Below are 26,173 nucleotides of genomic sequence, written 5' to 3' on the forward strand. Positions count from 1 at the left end.
GTTCCATCATCAGTTCAGGGTTGTTGTTGTTGTTGTTGTTGTTGTTGTTTTGAGATATGGTCTTGCTCTGTCACCCAGGCTAGAGTACAGTGGCACAATTATGGCTCACTGAAGCCTCAACTTTCAAGGACCCAAGCAATCTTCCCAACTCAGCTTCCTGAGTAGCTGGGACTATAGGCACATGCCCCAAAATTTTTTATATTTTTGTAGCGACAAGGTCTCACTGTAATGACTCGGCTCCTGGACTCAAAGGATCCTCCTGCCTCGGCCTCCCAAAGTGATGGGATTACAGCCATGAGCCATTATGCCTGGCCTCAGAAGTTTTTAAATATATTCGGCTTCTCTTTACAATCTTTCCTCTATCATTTTATTGAATTCCCAGCAGGTCCATGCTGGTCACTGCAAATATAATGATGAATAAGACATAACCCTCAGAGTCTATGGTCTAGACTTTGACAGGTGAAAAATAATTTTACACCAGATCTATGGTCAAATACGGACAAAGCACTAGCAAGCAGAAGCAAGGAGATGACTAAGTGTGCTGACGAGAGGGATATGGGAACACAGTAAGAAAAACTTCATACTGGAGATGACCTTTATGTTTTGAAATATGTGCAGAAGTTCATCTAATAGAGAAATTGAAATGTGACATTAGAGGCAGAGGAAATATCAACTGTAAATGTACAAAAGCATAAAGAAACCAGGTATATTCTGGGAATAAATAAATGTTGGTATTACTAATGTATACCCTAAAGCACTAGGAAGCCATCAAAAATTTCTAAGTTTGGGAATGACATGATCAGATTTGTCTTTTAGAGGAACAACTTTGGAACCAGTGTGGAGAACAGTGGAGAGGTGAGTGGAGACTTCAGGCAAGGACACCAGTCAAGAGTTGACTGCAATAGTTCAGGGAGATACAATGAAGAACTGAATTGGGCAGAGGTGGTGGGCTGGAGGAGGCTGATTACAGAAATATTTAAGAAGAAGAATTGATAGAATTTGGGAATTGGTTATATGTGTCAGTGTGATAAGAAGGTGAGAAAGGAGTGAAGGGTGAGTCCAAGGTTCTCGCTTGGATGTCTATAGGGGTAGTGGGGCTTTGCATGGAAAGAAGGTAGGACAAACAGGTCTTGAGGAAAAAGTATGATTGTAAACATGTCTAATTTGAAGTGTATTTGGGCTATTTATGCAGACATATCTAGTATATAGTGTGTGGAAGTAGGAAACTAGAGCTTCTACTACAGAAGAGTAGTCAAAGAAATCAAAGTAGATAAAAACACTCAGTCTTTGCAAAGTATATAGAGTAAGAAAGAAAATGAGAAAGTCTTGTTTAGTCCATTTTGTTCTACTATAACAGAATACCACAGACTGGGTAATTTATAACAAGCAGAAATATTTTGCTTATGGTTCTGGAAACTAGGAAGTCTAAGATCAAGCCATGGCCTTCTTGCTGCAACAGCCCATGGTGGAAGGGCAAAGACAGAGCAAGAGAGCGCACGAGACAGGGCCAAAGGGGCTAACTAATCCTTTTATAAGGAGCTCACTCCCAAGATAACAAACTCACTTTCTCAATAACAGCATTAATCCATTCATGAAGGCGTGGCCTAATCACCTCTCCTTAGGTCTCAACACTGTTGCACTGGGGATTAAGTTACCAATATATGCTCTTTGAGGGGCACACATTCAAACCACAGCAAAACCCTCTGACAGAACTCTGCGCTGCAACATTTAATGGGCTGATTGGGGGACAGAACCAATGATGGAGACTGAGAAGGAGTAATTGGGCAAGCAGTAGAGAAACCAGGGGTAAGTGGAGTCAAGAAATCCAAGGGAGAATAATATTTCAAGGAGGAGAAAGTTCAAATGCAATAGAAAAGTCATATTAAATGAGAAATTTTTAAATGTCTACTGAAATTGCCAATTGATAGATCATTGAGGCCTTTTACATGAATAATTCCAGGGAGACTGAGATGTGAAAACCAGATTCCATTAAAACAAAAGGTAAAGAACTTGACATTTCTCACATAGATTAATCTTTATGAATTTCCAGCTGGGCATGGTGGCTCAGGAAGCCTAGTCAACATATTACATTAATATTAATAATGATGTATGTGATCCTCATAAGTGATTATGGAGTACTCGTTATCTGTCAGGCATTGTACTAGGCATTTCACATGCACAGTCTTGTCTAATTCTAGATAATTTAGATGACTCCACAAGAGTCTTTCTTGAATCACAAATTGCTAGTCTTCTGCACGAAATATCCAACTCGATTATCTGTACTTTATGGATAAGAACTGTGTCTTATAATTCCTTTTTTTGTGCCATCTAGTACAGTTTTGGGGACATAATAGAAACTCAGTATCCTTTAAAACTCTTGATAACATACCAAGTTCCTGCTATACACATGACTTTGTATTGGACAGTAGAGAGGATTTTTTTACACTAACCAGTTCTATACAAAGTTGGAAGCTTATTAGAGAGACAAGGCATGCAGGTGAAAATTTAAATTATAGCTCTACATCAATTAAGTGCTACTACATTTATAATAATAGTATATGAGTGCAGTAAAAAGGAGATTGCTGTGAGCTAATGTCATGAAACAAATATTTATGCAGCTGGTAGAAGTTAAATAAGGGCTTGAATATTCTGACGGAGACAAGGCTTTCCAGGAGGTGGAAATGCCTGAGCAAGGGAATGGTTGTGCATCTCACAAGAGCCAAGAGCTCACAGCCAATGATTTATTTAGCAAAGTCTTCAACCCTACTATTCTTTGCCCCCAGTTCAGCCCATTTCCAGCATATATTTTTTCCTTCCTTATATCTCCTTAATTAATCTCTTTATCTACTTCTCATGATCACAAACCTCTGTTATCCTATCCTATTTCAACTACGACCACCTCCTCATCACTCAGCTCACACCATTAGTACCGCTAAGAATCCACATTTCTACTTCTGAAGTCGCTTTGGATTTCCCAGCGCTCTGCACAGTAGGACCCATAGACCACTAGATACTATCCCCTGCCTCTGGCATTTCTCATTCTTCACTCTAACTCACTGCTGTTTTCCCCACACAAATGTACTCCAAGACCTCCTAAAGCAAACTATACATTGTCTTCTTCCAAGCCTCGCCTGGCTGAAAGTCAGTCTTAATGCACAAGGTTCTAAATCATAATTTATAGCTTGGAAACCATTAATTCCTGTACAGAAGGAACAGAGTTTACTGCCAATGAGTTGTTCAAGTACTAAGACAGATTCTGGTTCTATATGAATTTTTATTTAAGTTCCCTATAAAAATGTTTGTAATAGCATCAGAGGGGGTGTGTGTGTGTGTGTGTGTGTACATATACACATACACACAAACACACTGTCTCTCTCTCTCTCAAAGTGGGGAGGAGTGGGTGTTGAAGAATGACAGCTCCTTGAGGACAGGCCACATTTTTGTTCAACTCGAGTTGAACAGTATTAGCAAAGGCATGAGAGGACTTAAGAAACAATACAAAATAAGGCAGATAGGTATGTTCTTCAAGCTATCCTTCGACCCCGGATTCTAAAGACTAAAATACAAGCTAAGGTTGGAGGGGCCCAAATTTTCTTCTCTGAGTCTCAGAGATTAGGTGTATATATTTTAGAAATGTAATAGTACCTTCTTAAAAAAATTACTTGGTAATTAACCTGACTAAAAGCTCTGGCTAAAATACTGTGGCTCCGGCTTAGTATACTCTATGGTTGTAGCCAACACTAGAAAAAACACCCTTTCAGTTCTAGGCTCTGTTCTCTCACTAAATTTCACTTTGGCTGTATGCTGATCATTTGATCTCATTTGGAGATGACTAGCAGTCACATATACACCATCAAGTGACAATCACAAGGCCAAATCTAAGTTATTTCATTTCAAATAAGCATTGGACTATTATTACTAACTTAATAAGCAGGAAGTGCCCATGTGTCTTATGTACTATGCTGGACACAACTTGCAGGGAGATAAAACATCACTAATAAGTACAAGATCCTCAAAGTTCACACTTTGAGATGTAAACAGTGAAAGACAGCACAATTTTTAAGAGTAAAGAAATTGACAGTGCAACAAAGAACACCAAGTAGGAAGTGAAGATAACAATCTGCCTTGAAGAATTGTAAAACAATGTGCAAGAAAGTAACATTTAAACTAGATCTTGGCTAGGTGCCATGGCTTACACCTGTAATTCCCAACACTTTGGGAGGCTGAGGCAGGGGGATAGCCTGAGGTCAGGAGTTCAAGAACAGCCTGGCCAATATGGTAAAACCCCATCTCTACGAAAAATACAAAAATTAGCCAGGCATGGTGGCACACGCCTATAATCCTAGCTACCTGGGAGGCTGAGGCAGGAGAATCACTTGAACCTGGGAGGCGGAGGTTGCAGTGAGCCAAGATCACGCCACTGCACTCCAGCCTGGTCAACAGAGTGAGACTCTGTCTCAGTAAATAAATAAATAAATAGATAAATAAATAAATTAAATAAATAAAATAAAAATCAACTAAATCTCAAAGGAGGAGGGAAGGGATATATATAGAGCATGTATTATTTGCCAGACACAGTTGACAAATTATCTCACTGTTGCCACCATTTTAGACATGGTGAATCTGAGGCAGGACAACTAAAGTCACCTGCTAGAATGTCACACAGCCAGCTTCGAACACAGCTTTGCATTCTCTGTCCAACGTACAAGCTCCCTTCTAAAGGCAAGGGAGCCTTCTTTAGGTGGAAAAGTGAAATAATCTTTATTGTACTTAAAGTTTCCTAGAAATTACCTCTTATAAAATATTTACTTATAATGATTAACAGTTTATGGTTGTAGCTGTAAGTTTCTATCTGCCTATAAAACGCTTTTAAAGCTGGGTGCAGTGGCTCACACCTGTAATCCCAGCACTTTGGGAGGCCAAGGGGGGTGGATCATTTGAGGCCAGGAGTTCAAGACCAGCCTGGGCAACATTGTGAAGCCTCATCTCTACAAAAAGTTAGCCAGGCGTGGTGGCATATACCTGTAATCCCAGCTACTTGGGTGAGTGAGGCCTGGGAATCTCTTGAACCCAGGAGGTGGAGGATGCAGTGAGCCAAGATCACACCACTGCATTCCAGCCTGGAGGGCAGAGTAAAACTCGAAGGAAGGAAGGAAGGAAGGGAGGGAGGGAGGGAGGGAGGAAGGAAGGAAGGAAGGGAGGGAGGGAGGGAAGGAAGGAAGGAAGGAAAGAAGGAAAAAATTAGCTGGGTGTGGTAGTGTGCACCTGTAGTACCAGCCACTCGGGAGGTTGAGGCAGGAGGATTGCTTGAGCCCAGGATGCAATGAGCTGTGATCTCGCCACTGCTCTCCAGGCTGGGCAACAGAGTGAGACCCTGTCTCAAATTTTAAAAAAAGAAAAAAGGAAAATGCTTAGGGTTCAAGGTCTATGTAAGAGATATGCAAAACTTCAAAAACGTTGCAAAATGTTGTGTCTATATGCATTTTCCTGGGTAAAAAGAGTCAGGAGCTTTTATGAATTTTAAAGGGGTTTATAAACTTCTACCCCAGAAAAGGCTATGAAGAACCAATCTACAGACTTTGGCTAAGCTTTTTAATGTTTTCCAAAAGGAAAAGTACTTTTGTAAATTTAAGTTTCACATACAAGGAAATACATTTCATATATAACAGGGAAGATTCATATATTCTACTATAATGTAACAACTTGATAAGGAGACACTGAAGTGATCCTTTCCCATGTTTCTAGTAACTACTCAGGATGTTAACGGTGAAAGGACCATTTAGAAAGTTAATTTCCTTTTCATCATGCTTGTTAAGTGTTTACTTTAATTCACATCCTGTGTGACCCTATGGGAAAATTTTTAACTAATACTGGGGAAAATCCCATAGGGTTACACAGGATGTGAACAGGGCCTGTACTGAACTACCTTCAGCTTGAAAAATAAAATTAGATAGGTGAGTTTCACTTTCTGTTTGTCATAAGTTCCACTTTCTGGCTCCCAAAGCTTAGATTCACAGTATATCTGTGTCCGTGCAATAAAATCCCAAGATTCTCACTCTGTTTTAAAGGAAGGATTTCTGCGTGTTGTATAGCAAAATCCTTTCAGCAGAAAAATGCAAATCTGTGGTGCTAATCAAGAAGAGGCGGCTGGAGCACTCCAAGCGCTCCTCCATACCTGGGCTCACACACAGTTCAGCTGCCGTTTTCCATTTCCTGTGGAGAACATACATCATACCACTTCCCCTATAGAAAAAAGAAAGCAGCCCAATTTAATTGCTGATGGAAACATTGTCATACTTTCCACTGGCCAAGCTTGAAACCATTACTGATCTAACCTTCATTAATTTTTCCACAACAATTTGCAGAAATGTCAGGAAGCAGCTGTACGAAGACTGATTGTCCTTATCACCACTACTTTACCAGGCTCGCTCTCTCTTCTCTCTCTCTCTCTCTCTATCCCCACCACCTCCCCTCCCTCTCTTTCAGTTTAAAAATATAATTGGGATTTTTCTGTTTTGGTTGGTATTGATGGTGGTATATCATACTCTGAAAAATCCAGATCTATTTTTGATGTCTTTCAGTGGCCCAAACATTTTCAGATCTGGAGGAGACCCCATGAAGTTTGGGATAGCATCCATGAAGGAAAAGGTTGCTTCCTGCTGATTACTCAGTTATAGCTGTTTAAACAGACGTTCATGAATTCAAGTCTTACAGCAACACTGCATTTATTAGTCAATCACAGACGCTAAAATTCACTTCCGAAATGTGAATTAGAAAATCAAATGCCCTTTTTCTATTTTTTTTTCACTTTCTTTTCTCCCTCATCATTTTCATTTGAGCTCATTTGAGCTATACCATCTGTCTCAGCCTATCAAATAATGTACTGTGCATGCCTGGCAAAAACAAGTGGAACAGTACACCTAATAACCCCATGTACGCAACCACTGAGCATCTATAAAAGTGGTACATAACAGAATCTGGCCATCTGGGGATAACTGGTTATAGCAAGCTTAGCTTCTCAGCCAGCACTCAGATTTGCAGACTTTTAACTAGCTGGCGAAGCGTCAACTAGTGTTCAAGAAAAGAAACACTAACAAACATTTTTTTTTTTCAAAACACAAGAATTCACATATAAATTTTCAAAGGTATACTTGCCAATGTTGCTGACAAGAAGGCTTCAAAAGCAAAGATCAAGGCACTGTCATGTCCTTGAAATGGAGCCAGAGTCAATCCAAATCTAGCATTTTGCAGCATTACTAAACTTTTTGGGTATGAACATATTTTTCCTTCCCCATATTGCCTGAATATATACAAGCAAGGGAAGAAAGCCGAACAGACTTTGAACCAAATGACATAGTACCTCTCAGAGACAGCTCCAGCAGACTGGGAAGAGTTTCTCCTAGGACTACATTAAAAAAAAAAAAAAAATTCCAAAGGCTCTCTTCATCCCAGATATACTCATTCCTAGTCTAACCCCAAACCAAAGACAGATTGGACAACCATGGCTTAAGGCATTAAAGTAGTAACTGGACATGTAGCATAATGGCCCATGGAGCCAGAATCCTTACTTTCAGTCCCATCTCTGCCACTTACCAGACATACAAATATCATCAGGCAAGTTATCTAACCTCTCCGTGCCTCAGTCTTTTCATCCATAAAATGGGGATAAAAATAATGTTGTTAAGAGAATTATACGGCATTTAAAAATGGCACTAGGAAGTGAACTCTAAATACTAGCTATTAACTCTGTATTTTTCGGTTGATATTTCAGGTATCTATTAGCCTAATAGTGAGGAGGAAATAATGTGACATGAGTTCCTAAATTAACTTAAGAAAGCCCACTGGGTTGGCTGAGAGATTTCCCCTGATAATATGAGGATACCCAGATTGTTTGAAACACCACCACCAAAACTGGGTCAAGCAAAGGCTAAATATTCTATTGTTTCTGTTGACTCCCCCTTAGCTGTCACAGGACAGCATGCCTTGTGATGCCATGGGACGTAGGGGCAGGCATGGCTGGAGATTACCACACCTCACCACCACCTCCAGGCCTGGAAAGCAGGGGTGGGGAGAAGGCCACCACAGACCAGCAAAGCACAAACAAAGACAGAAATTGGCTTGGACTTCATTATAATCAGAGTACTCATTGAAGAAGCCAAAGGCACTCACTCCCTTGGCACTAAGACCAGGGTTGAGGTGCCAGGAGGCCACACAGTTCAGGAAAGACGCTACTTTTAATTCCTGCTCCACCATATGACCTTAAGTACCTCTCATGCTCTAAAGCCTTAATCTACAGTTAAACACAGGATTTCATCCACAGCAGACCTTTGGAGTCTTTTGGCTGCCATGACCTCCTTAGCAGTCTGATGAAGCGGGCTCATTCTTAGCAGAACGTTTTAAACTACGCTGGATTACAAAGGAAACTAATTATCATGAATATAGGTATCTGAAAATCACTTTCGAAGCAAACTTGTTGACAGTAATGTACATGATTCTTTATTAATAATTAAAAACAAGATATAGTAAAGGTCTAATATTCACCATAATTCGGAGCAATCATAATCATAAAGATACTTTGAGATATGAATCACAACGGTAATGTGATATGAAACTGTCTGTGATTTCTATTGGTGACAACGTCACTGACACTGCCGAAACTACTGTCATTTGTTGCTTACATGAATAATGAAGGAAGTGCTGAACTTGTTAGAGATTAATGAAATACAGCTTTTTTCTCAACCAAATTTTCTGAATTCTGTCCACTTGTGGTTACCCCAGCCTAGGTAAATAATAAATCCCTTTATAATTCTATTATCTCAGATCAATGATTGCATTGTGTCCCTGGCTCCCTCCACAGAGAATATTCACAAAGAGAAAGAAAGCAATTCCTATTCTTTCCAACTGTGTGGAGAAAAACAGATTTACAGGATAGAAGTGTCTTTCCTCATTCCTCTCCAAGTGAAGGAGGGAACACTTATTGACTTGGAAATGAGTTACCCAAACACTATCAAGCCCTACCAGCCTACAGGCGAATACATAAGAAGTGGGATTAACACCAATTAACCACAGCTCCTGTTCCAGCCCCACCTGCTCACACAGGACCTCCAGCCCCCTTAAAAAGTCCCAACTAAGTATATCTAGGATTCCAGCAAGGGAGACTTAGAAGAGTCCACAGGCAGTCTGACAGCCAGTCACAACACCATCTGCCATGGCTTCCTTCTTGCACCAGCTCCCCCTAGCGTCCTCAGGAAGGATCCCCTCTGCCGCCTCTGCAGATGGCGCCCGCAGTAAGAATGCTAATGCCCAGATGCCCCCACAGACAGCAGAGTCCATACTTCCAGGCAAGAGGGGTTCTTGCCATGGGTCCCACACTTTAGAAAGCCTGCATATCACAAACATGCACAAATAAATTCACTGAAAAATCCACAGCACCTTTATCATAGGCATCCAGATATCCTGTAACCCTAAACCCTGCGACAAGGGTTTAAGCCCCCAGGGAAATGCTTCTCTTGCCCAATCTCTTTGCACCACAGAGTAACTGAGTTTGAATGCCCTGAAGGTTAGTGGATTGTGACATTGCAGAGTGTAGAGATAGATATCATTTCCAAAGCAGAGAAGATTCAAGCAGCATTAACGCTTAGGTAAAAGAAAAGACTTAACGCTTAGGTAAAAGAAAAGACTTAAGAGTCATTTCTCTCAGATGGTGTACACGCAACAGATTCTTGCATAACAAGTGTAGCCATGCCAAGTATCCCTTTCCTGGTTTCTCTTTGTGCTTTGATCAGTGGTTCTAGAATCGTTAATAATTAGAGCAGCATTTGGAACAATCGCACATGGCACTTGAAGAGTATTGCAATTAAACAATTCTTATTCTTAAATTTGTAAAGACGTAATAACCTGCATGAAGCATGATGCCAATTCTTTACATTAGCAACTAAAATGGACACTAAAAATAAACTTGTGAATAGTTTTGCTTCTGTAAAGACAGCTAACGATTTCATTCAATTTCAAAAAAATTAAAAAGCTTCAGCTGTATTTAAATAATTTTGAATTTTAAATGTTTTATTCATTCATTGTGATATAGATTTATTTACCTTTCAATTTTAGCACGTGATTTTGGATATTTTGTAAGAAAAATCCTTTTTTAAAAATTAGCTTAAAACATTTTTATACTTATTCTAATTTACATATATGATGAAAATATACTGATATTTTGTATATGTTGAATACAATTACAGTACATGCTTAAATCCTTTAGGCCACTGAGAATGCGTACATGTCGACACCTTAGTATATGTAGCTACTTTTTTGGAGGTCAAAAACTTAAAAAGCAGAGATTTTTAAGAAGCAGTAGAAAAGCTAAAAACAGTCAGTCTGTTTAAATTTTAAAGCTGCAAATAATGAAAGTAAGCGGACTTGTCAAGCATGACCCATATAAAATTCACTAACAGGACATTAGAAATTATTTATTTAATAAAGATTTAACTACTGTCCAAAACAATAAAAATGAGCCAGAAAATTATTCTCATCAAATCCACAACGTGAACAATTCAGACGAAATCCCTGCAACTTCATGTTCTGTGCAAATAAAGATTTTATTACTGATCAAATTAAGAATCTTTGTGGGCCTCCATTTGAACTCTTGCCCCAGAGGCCCCACAAATACTGGCGGCAATGACCCTCCCCAGCTGTGTGTTCGTAAGGTCCAAGTCAAGCTTGGCTTATAACCAGTTCTCCTTCAAGACTGTCACCAAAGCAGTTCCATCAGGTTTTTCGCTTCCACTCTTCTTCAGAATCTCACAAAGTTTATGGCTAATACTTTGTAGCCATGTAACACAATGGTTCAGATCCAGTCCCAGAGGCTAGGGAGGTAACAGTTACAACTTCATTGACCAACTTGGAAATCTTCTGCCCCATCTTGGCCAGCTACAAAACCATAGCGGTATATCAGTGAGTGATAACACATACAACTAGGGGTGAAAGAGGGGTGGTTCTGCAATTTGAAACCAATAAAGTCCATACATTTATAGACAGAACCATTGATATTTGGTTTACCCCTCTTTCATCTTTTTTTATAACTTCCTGCCTCCAAGGTTCTTGGCTTATAACCCACCTTACACTTCACCACCTCCACACCTCTGGAGCCGGTAGAAGGCGTTTCCCTACCTGCCATTAAAATTCAGGTCAAGTAGGAGGAAGAATGGCCACAGAGGCCAGAGAGAATGAATGAAGATTCAGAAAGTGCCTTTTCACATTTTTGCTCACAATCCATTTCTTAAACTTGGAGGATAAGTCTTGTAGCAAGTTTTTTTTTTTTTTTTTTCCTAATAATTTACATGAGCACAATGAACGTCTTCCATAGAGCTGGGCCCTTCACACTTAGAAGTTTAGAGGAAGGATATTTCCTAGATATCTGGATTAAGGGACTGACTCCCACAGTAATCCTTATCAGTATTTGTTTAAAGATCTCTATGGGGTCTTGATTTTCATGTTTTAAATAAAGAAATAATTTTAGAGGTTTTGCAGATACATACTAAAGTCCGGTTACATACATACATACACACACACACACACACACATACACACACACACATCACACACCCCCAAAAGCAAGAGGCTGAGTGGTGAAACAGTGAAGGGTTGAGTTGCTTGCCCAAGCTCTGCAAGCTATTCTATGAAATTCAGAGCAAGAACCTCAGTTTCCTGATGTTTCAACCAACGACCTTTCCAGTTAATCAATGAGCCCTTCCACCACAGCTAACTACTCACATTGTTGCCATGATACTGATATTTTTCAATTTAGAAATCTCTTATTAAGGTTTTGATAATATTAGAAAATAAAACTTAGAAATCATTCAGTTATCAAGAATCATTCTTATATTTTATACATTATTATAAAATGTGTAAGTTCAAACACATCTATTTTTAATAAACATTACAGAAATTGTACAGAACATTTCCAAACTTAATTCTCTAAGGCATCTAAGAGAGTGTGACTAAAAATGTTATCATGAGTTAAAAAGATTTAAAAATGTGTTCTCCAGAAAATGTTAACTAATTGCATCTGTTCTAAAGAATAATTAAAGTGCCAATAATGAATTTAATTAATTAATTTAAGATGCCAACCTTAAAATAAAATTGTTTTAATTTTTTGGGCAGACTTCCAAAATGCTTCAAACATATGTATATAGAAAGGGCATATGTAAAATAAAAATAATAAATGATTATAATTTAATAAATTTAAAATAAAGCAATAAATATCTTCAAATAAATGAATTAATTATCTTCATCCACTAGTTTGCTTCTATATTCTAAGTAAAATCTAAGTGAACAGATCTTCCACACTAAACAGAGCAGCGATGTTTCTTCAAAAAACACAATTATCATGTATTTGATTTAGAAATTTATTTTCAATATCTGAAAAGTATCTAAGCTCCTTAAAACAAAATATCGCTTATTACATAATTCTTGGTTTAGGAGAAATTTCCATTATGTGTATGTTTAAATAGCTTAAGAATAAAAACTTATATCAAGACTCTTAAACTAAGCTTGTCCAACCTATGGCCCATGTGCAATCCAGGGCAACTCTGACAGAGGCCCAAAACAAATTCGTTAACTTTCTTAAAACATTATGAGATTTTTTTTTTCAGCTCATCAGCTATCGTTAGTGTTAGTGTATTTTATGTGTGGCCCAAGACAATTCTTCCCATGTAGCCCAGGGAGGCCAAAAGATTGGACACTCCCGCTCTATAAATACTAAAATATTGTTTTCTTTTTTTCTTTTTTTTTTTCTTTTTTCTTTTTGAGATGGAGTCTTCCTCTGTAGGCCAGGCTGGAGTGCAGTGGCATGATCTCGGCTCACTGCAGCCTCCACCTCCAGGGTTCAAGCCATTCTGCCCCAGCCTCCCAAGTAGCTGAGATTACAGGCACACGCCACTATGCCCAGCTAAATTTTGTATTTTTAGTGGAGACGGGGTTTCGCCATGTTGGCCAGGCTGCTCTCAAACTCCTGGCCTCAAGTGATCCACCCACTTTGGCCTCCCAAACTGCTGGGATTACAGGTGTGAGGCAGTGTGCCCAGCAAATATGGAAGTATTTCAACTCTTGTTCCTGTCAGCTGGTAAAGGTTCACAAAGCACACACTTAAAAGCACAGATATAGTTCTAGATATTTTTTAAAGACTATATCCCTTTGGCCAAAAACAATCAAAGAAAATTTTATAATTAAATAATAATTTATTAAAATGATAGATAGCAACTTTTCATCCCCTTTCAACCTTAAGTTTTCATATCTTTAGTACCTCCCCATTAATACTGTATTTCCCAGTTACATTTAATCTATCTTATATTTATCAGAATGAAAAATACAAGTCACAGACCAGTATCTTACCATTCCTATCCTGAATGAAGAAATGAATGAGTGAATGAATAAATAAAAAACCTAGATGCACACATCAGACCAGTTTCTGTCCTCTCCTCCAAGGCCACAGATACAAGGTATAATAAAATATACATGCTTTAGAAGACAGTGTAGGCACAAATGCATACTATTTAGAAAACAATACCAAAGTCAAATTAACTTTTTTCTCTGTAACGATAAACACAAATCCACATGAACATTTTATCTTTGTCAACTACTTTTAAATTTGGGTTGGGGTTTTCTAAAAATAAACTCCTACATTTACAAATAGCTCAATTCAAATATTCTAGTAACTCCAAAATATGTTCAACTACAAAAACTCAAAATTTATATTTGACATAAAAATGATTGCCATTTATGCACATATCTATATATTTTTCATTTGCTTTAGAAACAAACGAACTTAAACTTAACAGTTCTATGACAAAAGTCCCACAGGTCTCTTAGGTCAATTTGAATTTCTGACTGTTTAAGACAGAGGTAAACTTAGTGGCATGTTACACTTGACTCAAATACTCTTGAATATGTGCTACAAAGCAAATATGAGGAAAAAGTGATGGTCTTGTTTTCTCATGCAACATAACTAAGCTAAAATAAACACAGAATAAATCCTGCAAGGCACAAATCTGTTCGCCACAATCACTAGTTGAAAGAAATGAAGAAAATGATAAAAACGAGGCAAGGAGAGGTAATAATAATAAAGGATAAAGTATTACCTGGGAAGGGACATATCACTACACTCAGGTTTACTATGACCTAAGAGATTGGCGTAGGTCTCCCAGTCTCAACAGTCCCTCATGATTCCAACCATGATCACTGGTTGAAATATCTTGCTACTGCTTCCAAAGGCGGAAGATGTCCCCATATTTGGGGGAATTCCCTGACGATATTTACATGCACAGATGAACAAACATACTAACCCTATGTATCCCAGGTCTTCCCATAGAAAAGGAGACAATCAGCCTAATAAAACATCTTACCACTTCAATTCTCAAGGAAAAGGAATCCCAATGCTGTAATAGGTAAAGCCTGAAAAGAATGCAGGGCAATTTTTTCAGAAGCTCTGAGAATTCATACTACCATGAACCTGACAGCTAGATTGTTGTACTTTAGCAGGCTAAGCACATTTTAGTGGCAGAGAATAGCTTTGTGAGGTAGAAACATTAATATATAATACTCACCTCATAAATGTAATTTCAAACAAGCTGTCTACCTATAAAACAGGAAAGCTGACTTACATTGGCTAGTTTCCTAGAAGAAGGATGTATTTTATCTAAAATTTTGCCTGTTTTCTCTACTCAGCTATATCTCCCAGCCCCCAGTCTGGGATAAAACAGGAATTCAACAAACGTTTGTTGATTGAGTGATCAAGTGAATGGATGAATGAGTGAACGAATGATTGTAAACACACTCACTCTCCATACTCATATACTGTTGTGCCTTTGTGGGGTTTAGGAGCAATTGTTCCTTCTTCCATTCTACTACTCCTGTTAATTTCTCTCTTGTTATTCCTGTTAAATTATAGGATTGTTTGATATAATTTAAAATACCCCTTTTTAATAATATGGGTACCTCTGTGAAAGTTCTTTTATCAAGCCCAGTTGGCTACATAATTGCTTGAAAAAACAGAAACCAACTAAACATAAGCATGATATAAATTTCACCCCTTTACATTCTATAATAATAGGCTGTTCATCTTTACAAAGCAATTTCTGAATTTTTCTTTAACAAGCTCTATCATTATTCCTAAAGGTTCAATTATTAATAGTATCCCTATTACCTTCTGCTAGCCTATTGCACCCCTGTCCTGTGTTTCCTCAGGTTGGGTGTGACAAAGTGTGCCTGCATATGACTGTGTGTTTTGTCTATGTATTGGCACATAAATATCCTTGAGGACAGGAAAAGAACGGGTGTGTGTGTCTGTGTGTGCACACGCACGTGCATGCACTTCCCTGGATTGTTCTCCATGGAAATCTCCCTCCAGATGGGAAAAGCGCCAAGGAGAGCCCGAGGACTTCCCTGACCCTAAGCCAAGGGTGTGGCAAGTGTGCTCACCATTGTCAGCTGGTGCCCAAAGGGAAGGAGTGGGAAGGAGGAAGGACGTAGCAGGGAGGAGTAGGAAAGTTAGTAGTGAGTGTGGAGATCTTTTAATTGCAAGAAAATAATCTGGGAGTCTAACATTTTTTGCAGTATTTTAAAGTGTGCAAAGACTTCACAGGACTAGCACATTCTCAAATGACACCTCTAAGACAAACCCAAGCATAAAGATCTTCTGAGGCTTATCTAAACTTTGCCCATTAAGGAGAAATCACAGAAACACCTGTCTTTTCCTCACTAGTGTACTTAATTATGTACTCAAGTAATAACCTTTAGAATGTTTTCACCCTGTGTTTGCCTGTGTTTTCAGCTATATTTCTATACTGAAACCTCTTCAAATTCACATGGCATTCTTAAATTGCCAAATCCATTGGTCCTTTCTTAGATCACAACATTGATGATGACTTTGCAGCATTATACGCTGAACATTCCCTTAAAATAAGACTCTAAGCTCAAGATCTGACATACCCTATGCACTCAAGTAAGAGCTCCTCTTGTTAGCAAGCTCCTCCTTCCTTTGCTTCCTTGAGACTTGCCTCTTTTAGTTTTCCAGCTACATTTCTGACAGCTAAAGCACTTTGGAATCTTTTATGTAATCTTCAAGGCCCAGACGAAGTGTTTTCCCCCAATCAACTTCCCCACTTTTGCAGTGTCAGAATTAATGCCAGTCTCTCTTGTGTTCTCATAACCTTTGCTCAACTCCCATTATCTCACTAATCATCGCCTGCTCTGGATTTTAGTTGAGCACATTTTTTTTTTTTTTTTTTTTTTTTTTTAAAGACAGAGTCTTGCTGTGTCATTTAGGCTGGAGTGCAGTGGTGCAATCTCGGCTCACTACAACCTCCACTTTCTGGGTTCAAGCAATTCTCCTGCCTCAGCCTCCCCAGGAGCTGGGATTATAGACACATGCCACCATGCTTGGCTAATTTTTGTATTTACAGTAGAGATGGGGTTTCACCATGTTGGCCAGGCTGGTCTCAAACTCCTGACCTCGTGATCTGCCCGCCTCAGCCTCCCAAAGTGCTGGGATTACAGGCATGAGCCACTGCACCTGGCCTGAGAACATATTTTATATCCCCAACTAAATTTCCAGCTACTTGAGAACAGGACCATTCTTATTAATCTCAATACTGAGCACAATGTCTTGCACATGGCCGGCTTTCCATAAATGTTAGTTGATTAAAAAGTTGACAACAGATATCAAGTTGAATCTTTAACTGCTTCCTGTTTCCCACCCTTTACAGCCAATCCCAAGCCAAAGCCTACAGAATATTCATCTACAGTGTCTCTCCCAAACCCACTTTATGTTCCTATTACAATTATCCTAGTTCAGAACTTTACTACTTCTCATGGAGACTATCCCAACAGCTTCGTAATTTGTCTCCCTCCAGGTTTTCCAATTCTTCTTGGTGATACCATCTGTGGTGAGCAGATTAATCTTTCAAACTATAACCCAATCATGTGATTCCTTAGCTCAAAAGTGGGTAAAGTTTTTCTAGTGCCTATCAAATTGATGTGCTAATTGCATTCCAGACGTTCTATACTCTCTAGGTCTCTAGGTTCCTCCCTTCCTCTTCTTTCATGTCTCCTCTTCACTTACCAATGTTATGTTCCAAACATACCATGTTACTTTTCCTTCCATAATCACACTAACTTTATCCATCCCAACTCTTTACGTAGGTGAATATCATTCTTGCCACCTATCAAAATCTTGCCCATCCTTAAAGCTGTCCTCAGGAAATACTTCCTTCTCCCCAAGCCCTCTACCCAAGCAAACCCACAGGAAAAGTGATATAATTTCTTTCTCTTCACAAAACATTTTATTTATACATCTCTGAGGGCACTACTATAAGTTTTCTTATATTCAAATCAGGTATGTACTAGTCTGATCTCTATTTTAGGTAGGGTTTATAAGCAACTTGAAGGCTGAAATGCAGACTTACTCATCATTGTATTCCTCCACAGCACCAAAACACTACATTGCATATGGCAGAAATGCCATAAATATTCATTGAGTTTAAATGAACTAAAGCTTTTAAAAATAGCCAAAAAAGCTCAGGTTCCATGTAAGAAGAATGGGGCTCAAGCCAACTGAGTGTTGGCGTCTGTGATGATTGGTGTCCTCAAAATTTCCACTTAAGGATGATGACAGAATTAAGCTCTGCTACAGCCAATGAATAATTTATTTGTGCACAAAACGTTCTGTTAATGGAAATCTTTTTATGGCTCAAGATCTAAAATATATTTACTGACCTATAGTTATTAGATGTTTGCTTTAATCATTAGGTACACAAGGTAATGACAAATGATAATTACAGGATCATTATATACTCTTAAACTGATTTAATCAAGAGTATCTCTTCTGAAATTCAAAAACTCCTCAGTGGATGGGGATGGGAAAGATTACGCTGGAACCAATCAACTCATTGCTACCATCAAATTTAAGAAACTAAGGTTTTCTGTTGTTAGAAATACCGCCAATTGAAATAGTAACTTTAGATACAAATGGCTAGTACTTTTTTTCCAAGCTCAATTAAAAATCCCCCCATCTCCCCAAACTAGACTGCCTCAATCAATGAAACATATCAGAGAAAAAGAGAAGTGCATGTATTTGCGCATTCCCTAGATGTTCCAGCCTGCCAAAAAATGTTTCTTTGCTGTGCTATTTCAGCAAGTCGTGAGATGGCAATGATCATCCTCCTCAAAAGAAAAAGATAGCTATTTTTCCTGTATGTTTTTATTTTAAGAGGCTGGAAGGCACACTTCTGGCTGCTGAGAGTACTCTGACATGTACACATGTTCCTGAGGAGGTGAATTCGTGGGGGGATTTTGGCAGGGTGAAGGTTAAGAAAACCTAAAACCATCCTAAGCTCTTGGGAAATATTTAAGGAGCTGAAAAAACAGCAAAAAGAGGAAGACGATGAAGTCTTCCAGTGAATTCTATTTCCAACTATAAACCTTCATGAAAAACTAAAAGTAAAATAGTATAAAATACATGCTTCTTATCTATATTTATCTCAGACTCAACTGGTATACAATCAAATTCATCACACTACTAGGCAACCAGCTTCTCTCTTCACCTCATGTTTTCTATTAAAAGTGATATTCAAACTCCAAAGCTCAAAGCCTAGAGTCATCACTGACAGCTTCCTCCTGCTCCCTAACCCCAGAATGCATGCACATCCACACAAGCTCACCCTAGACCCAATCAGGCAGCCCCTACACTGGTGTCCTGCACACTTTCCTTCATATGGTCTGTACCTGTCAATCTTTATTGCTGCCCTCCAACCAGACCCTCACACTGCACTGCTCTCCCACCACACACAGTAAGCAGGAGACCGGCAGGTACTCTGGGTACAAATGGCAAAGTGCCAAAGGCCAGATCCAGGCCTGGTGCCCTTGCATGCCTGGGATCCAAGGACAATTCTCAGAGGCAGTGAGCCGTGGAAGTGTTGAGGGTCCTAAGAAAAACAATTTGAGTGGACCACAGCCACAAAGGCACCATGATGCAAAACCTGAGAAGTAAGGAACTGAGGGGGATATGGGAGGAAGTCAGGAAGAACTTCCTAAACCTAGGATTCAAGTGTCCACTGAGGTCTGCGACGCAGTGCCTTCATCTGTGATGTAAGTGTGGGAAGATATACAGGGCACAACATGAGGTGACAGCTCTTGTTTGAATTCATGGAAGTGCCTACTAAGTGGCTTCTGTGCTTGGAGTGACTGCTGCCCCCCACACCACCTCACCCGCCATCCAACAGGGTCCAACCCAACCCATCTCCCTGAAGTGCAGCTCTGACTGCAGTGCTCTCCTACTCAAAGGTTTTCAGGGGCTTCCCAGACCCCTTTGTCCTGCAGTCAAGGTCAGCTGTGCCTTGCCTTCACAGGAATCCCTCATAGTCAGAGGCCACATGTAATTTTTCTCATTAAATTTTTTCAGAGGTCAATTATTTTTGTTGCCATAGTAGAAACAAGGAGAATGAGACCTCCTGGTCAGGGACTGTAGCGGTTTTTAAGGTTGTTCTGCTCTGTGGGGAAGGGGTGTGTTAGTATTTTACTTTAAGAGCAATTTTTGCACTAAAAAATTCATAAATTTGTACTTATGACCCAGCTCTGGATATTTAATAAGTATCAGACTTCAGATTCATCTCACAAATATAATTAAAATTAAATCTGTGTCCAGGTATTGATTTTCAGTCCCCAAAGTGAATTTTAAAACAGAAATTTGGCCAGGTGCAGTGGCTCACACCTATAATCACAGCACTTTGGGAGGCCAAGGTGGGCAGATCACCTGAGGTCAGGAGTTCAAGACTAGACTGGCCAACATGGTGAAACCCCATCTCTACTAAAAATACAAAAAACTAGCTGGGCACGGTGTTGGATGCCTGTAATCCCAGCTACTAGGGAGGCTGAGGCAGGAGAATCACTTGAACCCGGGAGGCAGAAGTTGCAGTGAGCCGAGATCATGCCACTGCATTCCATCCTGGGCAACAAGAGCGAAACTCTGTCTCAAAAAAACAAAAAAGAAAAAGAAAAAAGAAAAACTCACAAGCAATTATTTTTATTAAACTTAACAAATATTTATTAAATGTCTACTATATTTTTCAATCACCACTTTTAAGAATAAAGAAGACACAAACAAGCAACTTACAGTGCAGGCATATGACAGGAAAACCTCACATAAATTATTATAATGTGCAAGTACAAAAATGCATACAAAAAGTGGCATGAGAGAAGTATCAATTGTTAAGGGGTGATGCAGGCAAAGGAGCTCAAACATGAAGAAAGTAACGTTACAATAAAATTACTAACCAGACTCTGACATCAGTAAAGTGCATTAACCCAAAATGCAAATAATAGATGAGGTAGAAAATGCAATTAAGAAAGGAAATTTTTCTTTTGGCAATTCATGGGTGAGACGTCAATGTGATATCAGATTTAAACATAAAGATCTCTATGTGGGGGACTTTGTCCAATATCCAATTAAAGGATTTATAGTGAAAACTGCAACTGCCAAGGGAACCAGAACTCAGAGGTGATTCTTGATCCATAAGGGATATTGCTTGGAAATCATGAGATTCTCAGATCAGGGAAGTGATTGGGTAAACTTAACAGTGGGTATCATCAGGTTTTGGTTTCCAGAAGGTGATATCTGACAGAAGTCTGGAAAATTTACAATCCACATCTTTCTACAGCATTTTGTTCCTTAGACTACCTCAAGATTCCCTAAAATTATAAGATTTGATTCTGCCCCCAAATTTTGATATGGATGGCTTCTATTTCTTTATGTGGATCATAATAAACAGAACATAGTGACCACATCCACAAGGCTCCAACATTTGAACACTAGACCAGTTAACTAGACCGGTGACTTGGCAGTGACTGACATGTTAGCCAAAAATGGGAGAACCAGAGTTGGATTCTGGTTCTATGACTCACTAGTGCTGTGACTTTAAGCAAATCACTCAACTAAAACCAACCCCCCACTATGAAGCCTCCAGTCCGTTACACACAAAATAAAGTGTGAGTAATAACTACATAATTGTTATTACCTCAAATGATATAATGTACATGGAAGCCATCTGTAGACAGAGAGTAGGGCATTACACAAATATTAATTCATGCCATCATAGAAACAAGGCATATGATCAGTCACTAAGATCCACTGTGTAGGTTTTGCATGGAAAGTGAAAAATGAGAGGTTCCTTCACACAGCCATCCTATACTGCAAACTGAAGGGGACAGGAAGGATAGATGGAAGGAAATACTATGAAATGATATGAAAGAAGCCTTCAGTCAGGGTTTCAGATGGCTAGAGCATGCTTGTGAAACAAAATGGGATTTGCTCATACTACTGATTTAGTTAATACTAACTGATGGAATGATGAATATGTGAATGAAAAGTTACTGAATGCATGAATGAATGAAGGTATAGCCAGGTAAAATGCTTGAAAACAAAGCAAGAGGAGTCAAATTGTGAATAAGAAAAAATAAGAAAATAATTTTGGAAAAATGAAGCCATGTAGTTCAAATAAGCTAACAGTAATGGGCTCCACTCACCTAAGCTAGAATAGCAAAACAAAGGGCAGTCTTTGTAAGGAGGCCAGAAGAAATCTAGAGCATACATAAAAGTCCACATTTTCACATCAGTTTGTAAATATTATACTCAAACATAAATACTGATACCCTTTTCTGTTATCTTAAAATACAAGTAACTAAACAGAAGATTTGTATGCATCTGAAGAGCTATAAAAATATAAAAGGAAACCCTGTATAATAGGAAATATTTTGAAGGCCACAATATACTGAAACTTGTAAGGTCTACTCCGAATGATCTGTGATGGCAGAAGTTATAGTACACCCGGAGATAGCAGAAAGAAAATCTAATTTGCACCTTTATCAAATCGTTATAAGACCAGCTAAAATGTAACCAAATAGAATGAATTAAAAGGGTTTTCTTCCTTCTCATTTTCCTAATTGGTATAAGTAATAATAAGAAAAGCATATAAAGGCATATCAAAGAGAAAGGAGAGATAAATGGATAAAGAAAAGGTTTGGGGAAATCACAAAATACAGCAATTTCCACAGAACATAGTACTACGTATTTTGGACTTCCTAATTTAAAGTAAGATTTCAGTGATGTCTGACTCCAAAAATTACTAACAGTAATAATTATATAATTCTCAGCAAATTAATTACTGCTCTTTAACCCAATATTTTCAATATTTATGAGATTCTTAATAATTTTCACCTTCTTTTTGTAGGAAGGAATGTCACTTACATAATTCCTAAATAAATATATCCAATGTAGTGACAGCATATAAATCTGATCACCCATGTGTTTAAAAGCCCAGACTCCAGCTAATACAACTTTAAAATGAATAATGTCAAGACCGGTCAAAAGCATTCACTCCTTGAAGGAAAATGCCAGAACATGCAAAGCAACATTATTGTAAATAAAAATAATAATAATTTGTATTTACTAACTTTTCAAAAAGTATCATAAAAGGAGGAATATTCTATGGATGAGAACATTCCTTTCTTCACAAACTGTTTTCTATTTACTACCAATTTGTGGTGGGAGGAGTTGGGCACATTTTTAAAATGTATTATTTGTAAAAAAAAAAGTTATATTGGAAAAAATCCTCATTGGGGCTAATGCACAGGGCCCGGTTCATTGATAAAGTCACTAAGAAGTTGCCGATTATGTATTCCGTACGCATCATGAAAATGCTTACCGATTCCATATGAAGTGCTTCCTTACCAAAATACGTATTTGATTTAATTGAGAAAATATACCCAGCTCTTTGAGTAAAGACCATGTTGACAGGCTAAAGAATCAGTCGCATGATAAATGAAATATAATTCTGGTTACATTTAACCAGTGACTGCAATGACTATTACCCCTATTAATCACCATCATCATAACCACTACTATGAACTCCTAGTACTTGCCAGGTATTTAATCCTCATAGAGCCTTATGAACTAAGCAGCATCCTTATTTAATGCAAAACAATTGTTTCATAGCACAGTGACCCCAGTGAGCTGACTCAACCAGAGGAGTCCAGAACTCACAGTGCAATAAGCAAGAAGGCCATCTGCACTCAATGCCCAGGCCATGTCCATTCTCAGGAGGCACTGATAAAATAGTTGCTTGAACATAATTTAAATTAGGCACCATCAATTTAGATGTCACTTAACACTAAGGGTACTTTGGAAATAACTGTAAAAGCCAAACTTCTGAGTAGATGGAAAATTAAATGTGGCAAACAAAGACATTTAAGTTAGTGATTCGGATTATTAATTTTCATCTTCTAACATCTATTATAGCTACTGAAAAAATTAGGGTCTTGCTTTTCACACTTCTAAATATCTGTCTTCCTAATGGGTTTTTTGTTTAACTGCCTTATATCCCTTTAATTATCCAAAACTTTTTCCAAACGGCACCATGTGCCCATAACAATGAAAATTACTGGTTGCAAATAAACAATGAATCATGAACCTTACAAGCCAAATGAAAAGGGGTCTCTGGAATGTCCACACTTGATATTTCTATACTCACTGGATGCTCAAAAGCTACACTAGCAAATCAAGTTCTTAGGCAGTTATCTCAAGGGAGATTATTTTAGACAAAGCTTAGGGTAGTCATTGGCACTGCATAAACTGTACAACATTATCACTAAAAAACCATCTCACATCATCTTGTCTTAAGATGTTCACAGGTGAAGCAGACACTATTAGTGGGTTTGGTTTAGAAGCTGTCTTCCCAGATGATTAGACACTTTCCTATCTTGTTCATTATCATTCATCAGGTTTTAAAATAGCTCCAGTTTATTTGGAGGAAAATTAAGTAACAAGCTGTACAATTTTAGAATCATGAATAACATTTAGAATTTCAGAAATTCAAATCTTGTGACCTAAATTAGGAATACAATCTTTTTCCCAATTTTTCTTTACTGTGTAAAGGGTTAATTAAAGCATGAGTTTGCTTGGATTTTTTTTTTAAAATTACCAAGCCCTAAAATCAGTATCATTTAAATTTCTGATGCCAAAAATCTGTTTGACAGAGCAGGCTTTACTATACTGACATTTTAACAGTAGCCAAAGTCCTGTTCCCACTAAATTCTGTGTTGGCAGCACCAATAATTTGCTAAAAGCCTAAACTCCTCCTGGTAACTAATGTGTTGTCAACCCCAGGAGCTTTCCACAGCAGCACAGCACAACAAGGAAGCTGAATCAATCAAGTCCTTCCTTAAGATTTCTATTCTTATTACAGAAACTATGATTTCTATAAAACAAGAATGGATTAAAATACGGAAAGATGCTAATTTACTTTAAATGTTCATTACATCTTAGATGTGAATCTGACAAAATGCAATAAAACTACATATAAAAACCTTACTCAAAGTAAAATCTGATATTTTTACATTACTTCAAGATTATAACAAGCAAATCATCATTAATATATCAAATAAAAGAATCTGGTTTCAAACTATAAATGACAACATTTTCTAATCTTCAGCTAAAATCAGATATTTCCAAAAATGCAATAAAGATATGAATATTTTCATTTAGATAACATCCAAAACATCTATCACAGGTTTCAAGAGCCTCGAATAATTACTGTCAAAATTTCACACAAAGCTTATTTAATATTGTGCTTGAGGAATCTTTCCAATCACTTTGAAATCAAACCATATAGAAAGCACTTGGCTTGACTTACCTAGTGGCTGTATGTTAAAGAATTGGTAAAAGAGCATTCCAACCAAATCAATTCACTTAATTTTTCAAGTAGATCTGATTACTGTGGTCTTTTAAAAAATTCAAAGGCTCCACCTAATGAGGAAAAAACAAAGAACTGCATTTAAACTGGAGCATGATTATATATGATCTATACATTAATAACACAAAAATCAAATCCAGACTATTATGATATTATACTATCTTTTCCTAAGTTACTGTGCTACTTAAAGCTATAAAACAGCAAAAGCAGCTAGGAATTAAGTTAAATTTTCCAGTTTGGGGTAAAATGAATGTTCACGCATAGAAAAAACAATAAAAGAATACAACAAAATGTGAGAACAGAAGAGTTTGTTATTGGGAGGTGGAAATCATGGTTATATAATGCCAGTTAAGACATTAAAATTAGGGATGAGGGGAACATGCAATTTATTGTTTTGGAATTATACTCATTGATTCTTCCAATTTACTGATGCAGTGAAAATTTGTAGGTGACAGTCCCTGAAAGCCATGAAGCCCTAGCTACACGCAATCTCTGTTGAGAAATAGAAACTAATATCCAGACAGATCATTTAAACATAAAAACGGTCAAGAAGTCTTGGAGATAATTCACTAGCATGGATTTCCAAATCGTTCTGAGAATGTTACACCTTGTCACCACAGAAAGTGTTTACTCTCCTAAGGACTCAAAAATAGCTTAATTATTATTTATAAATAATATTAGTTTACTCCATTCGCTCTGCCAGTAGAAGCACTTTTCCTGAAATTCAAACATTAAATTACCATCTCAGTTCTAAGAGAAAGTTTGAGAGAAAGCTAGCATTAACTTAACTAGACAGAGAGCCTAAAATGAATGCTAGAGGGCTGAGCAGAAGGGTGAAATAGAAAATTGAACAGTTTCTAGCTACTCCCAAATTAGGTTTTCCCAGGATAGACTTAGTATGTTCAAACATACTAATACTTCAAAAAGTCTCAGAACATCAAACACCATCATATTTAAATGAAAGTTCAAAAACTTATTCCAAAGCCATAAGCACAAGATTTTTTTATTGTGCAATTTGGAATTAGCCATGCACTGCCACTCCCCCAAACCCACTAAACACATTAACAAAATGAATTGATAATCTCAGTATTAAAAAATAAAGATTGAAACAGATGTTATCCACTAGTATTAGAAGGTAGTTGCTCCAGAAAAGGACAAAAGATGTTGCTAACAATAGAGAAGACAAATAGCAGTAACTATACATACTAACTAGAAATCCATGTAGTCATGGGAAATACGTGTTCACTTTCAAGAAAACCTGTGTCTAGATTCTAGTCTTACTGCTATTCAAGAAATGATCATTTAGGAAACCCATCTGGATGTGGTCTCAAAAGACTTCTTCATTAACAGAGATAAAAAAATCTTTATTTCAGGGT

At 37.9% G+C, this 26,173-nt stretch overlaps 1 protein-coding gene across 1 annotated transcript in view; it reads right to left on the bottom strand.

Moving 5' to 3' along the window:
- Positions 1-24,852, bottom strand: part of HIVEP2 (HIVEP zinc finger 2) — an 87,992-nt gene extending 63,140 nt beyond the window's left edge. The window contains exon 1 of the mRNA XM_038000794.2: positions 24,738-24,852. The gene's annotated coding sequence lies outside the window, so the exon portion shown is untranslated. The remainder of the gene's footprint in view (positions 1-24,737) is intronic.
- Positions 24,853-26,173: the final 1,321 nt, after the last annotated feature.

Source organism: Chlorocebus sabaeus, chromosome 13 (assembly GCF_047675955.1).
Source record: "Chlorocebus sabaeus isolate Y175 chromosome 13, mChlSab1.0.hap1, whole genome shotgun sequence".
NCBI lineage: Eukaryota > Metazoa > Chordata > Mammalia > Primates > Cercopithecidae > Chlorocebus > Chlorocebus sabaeus.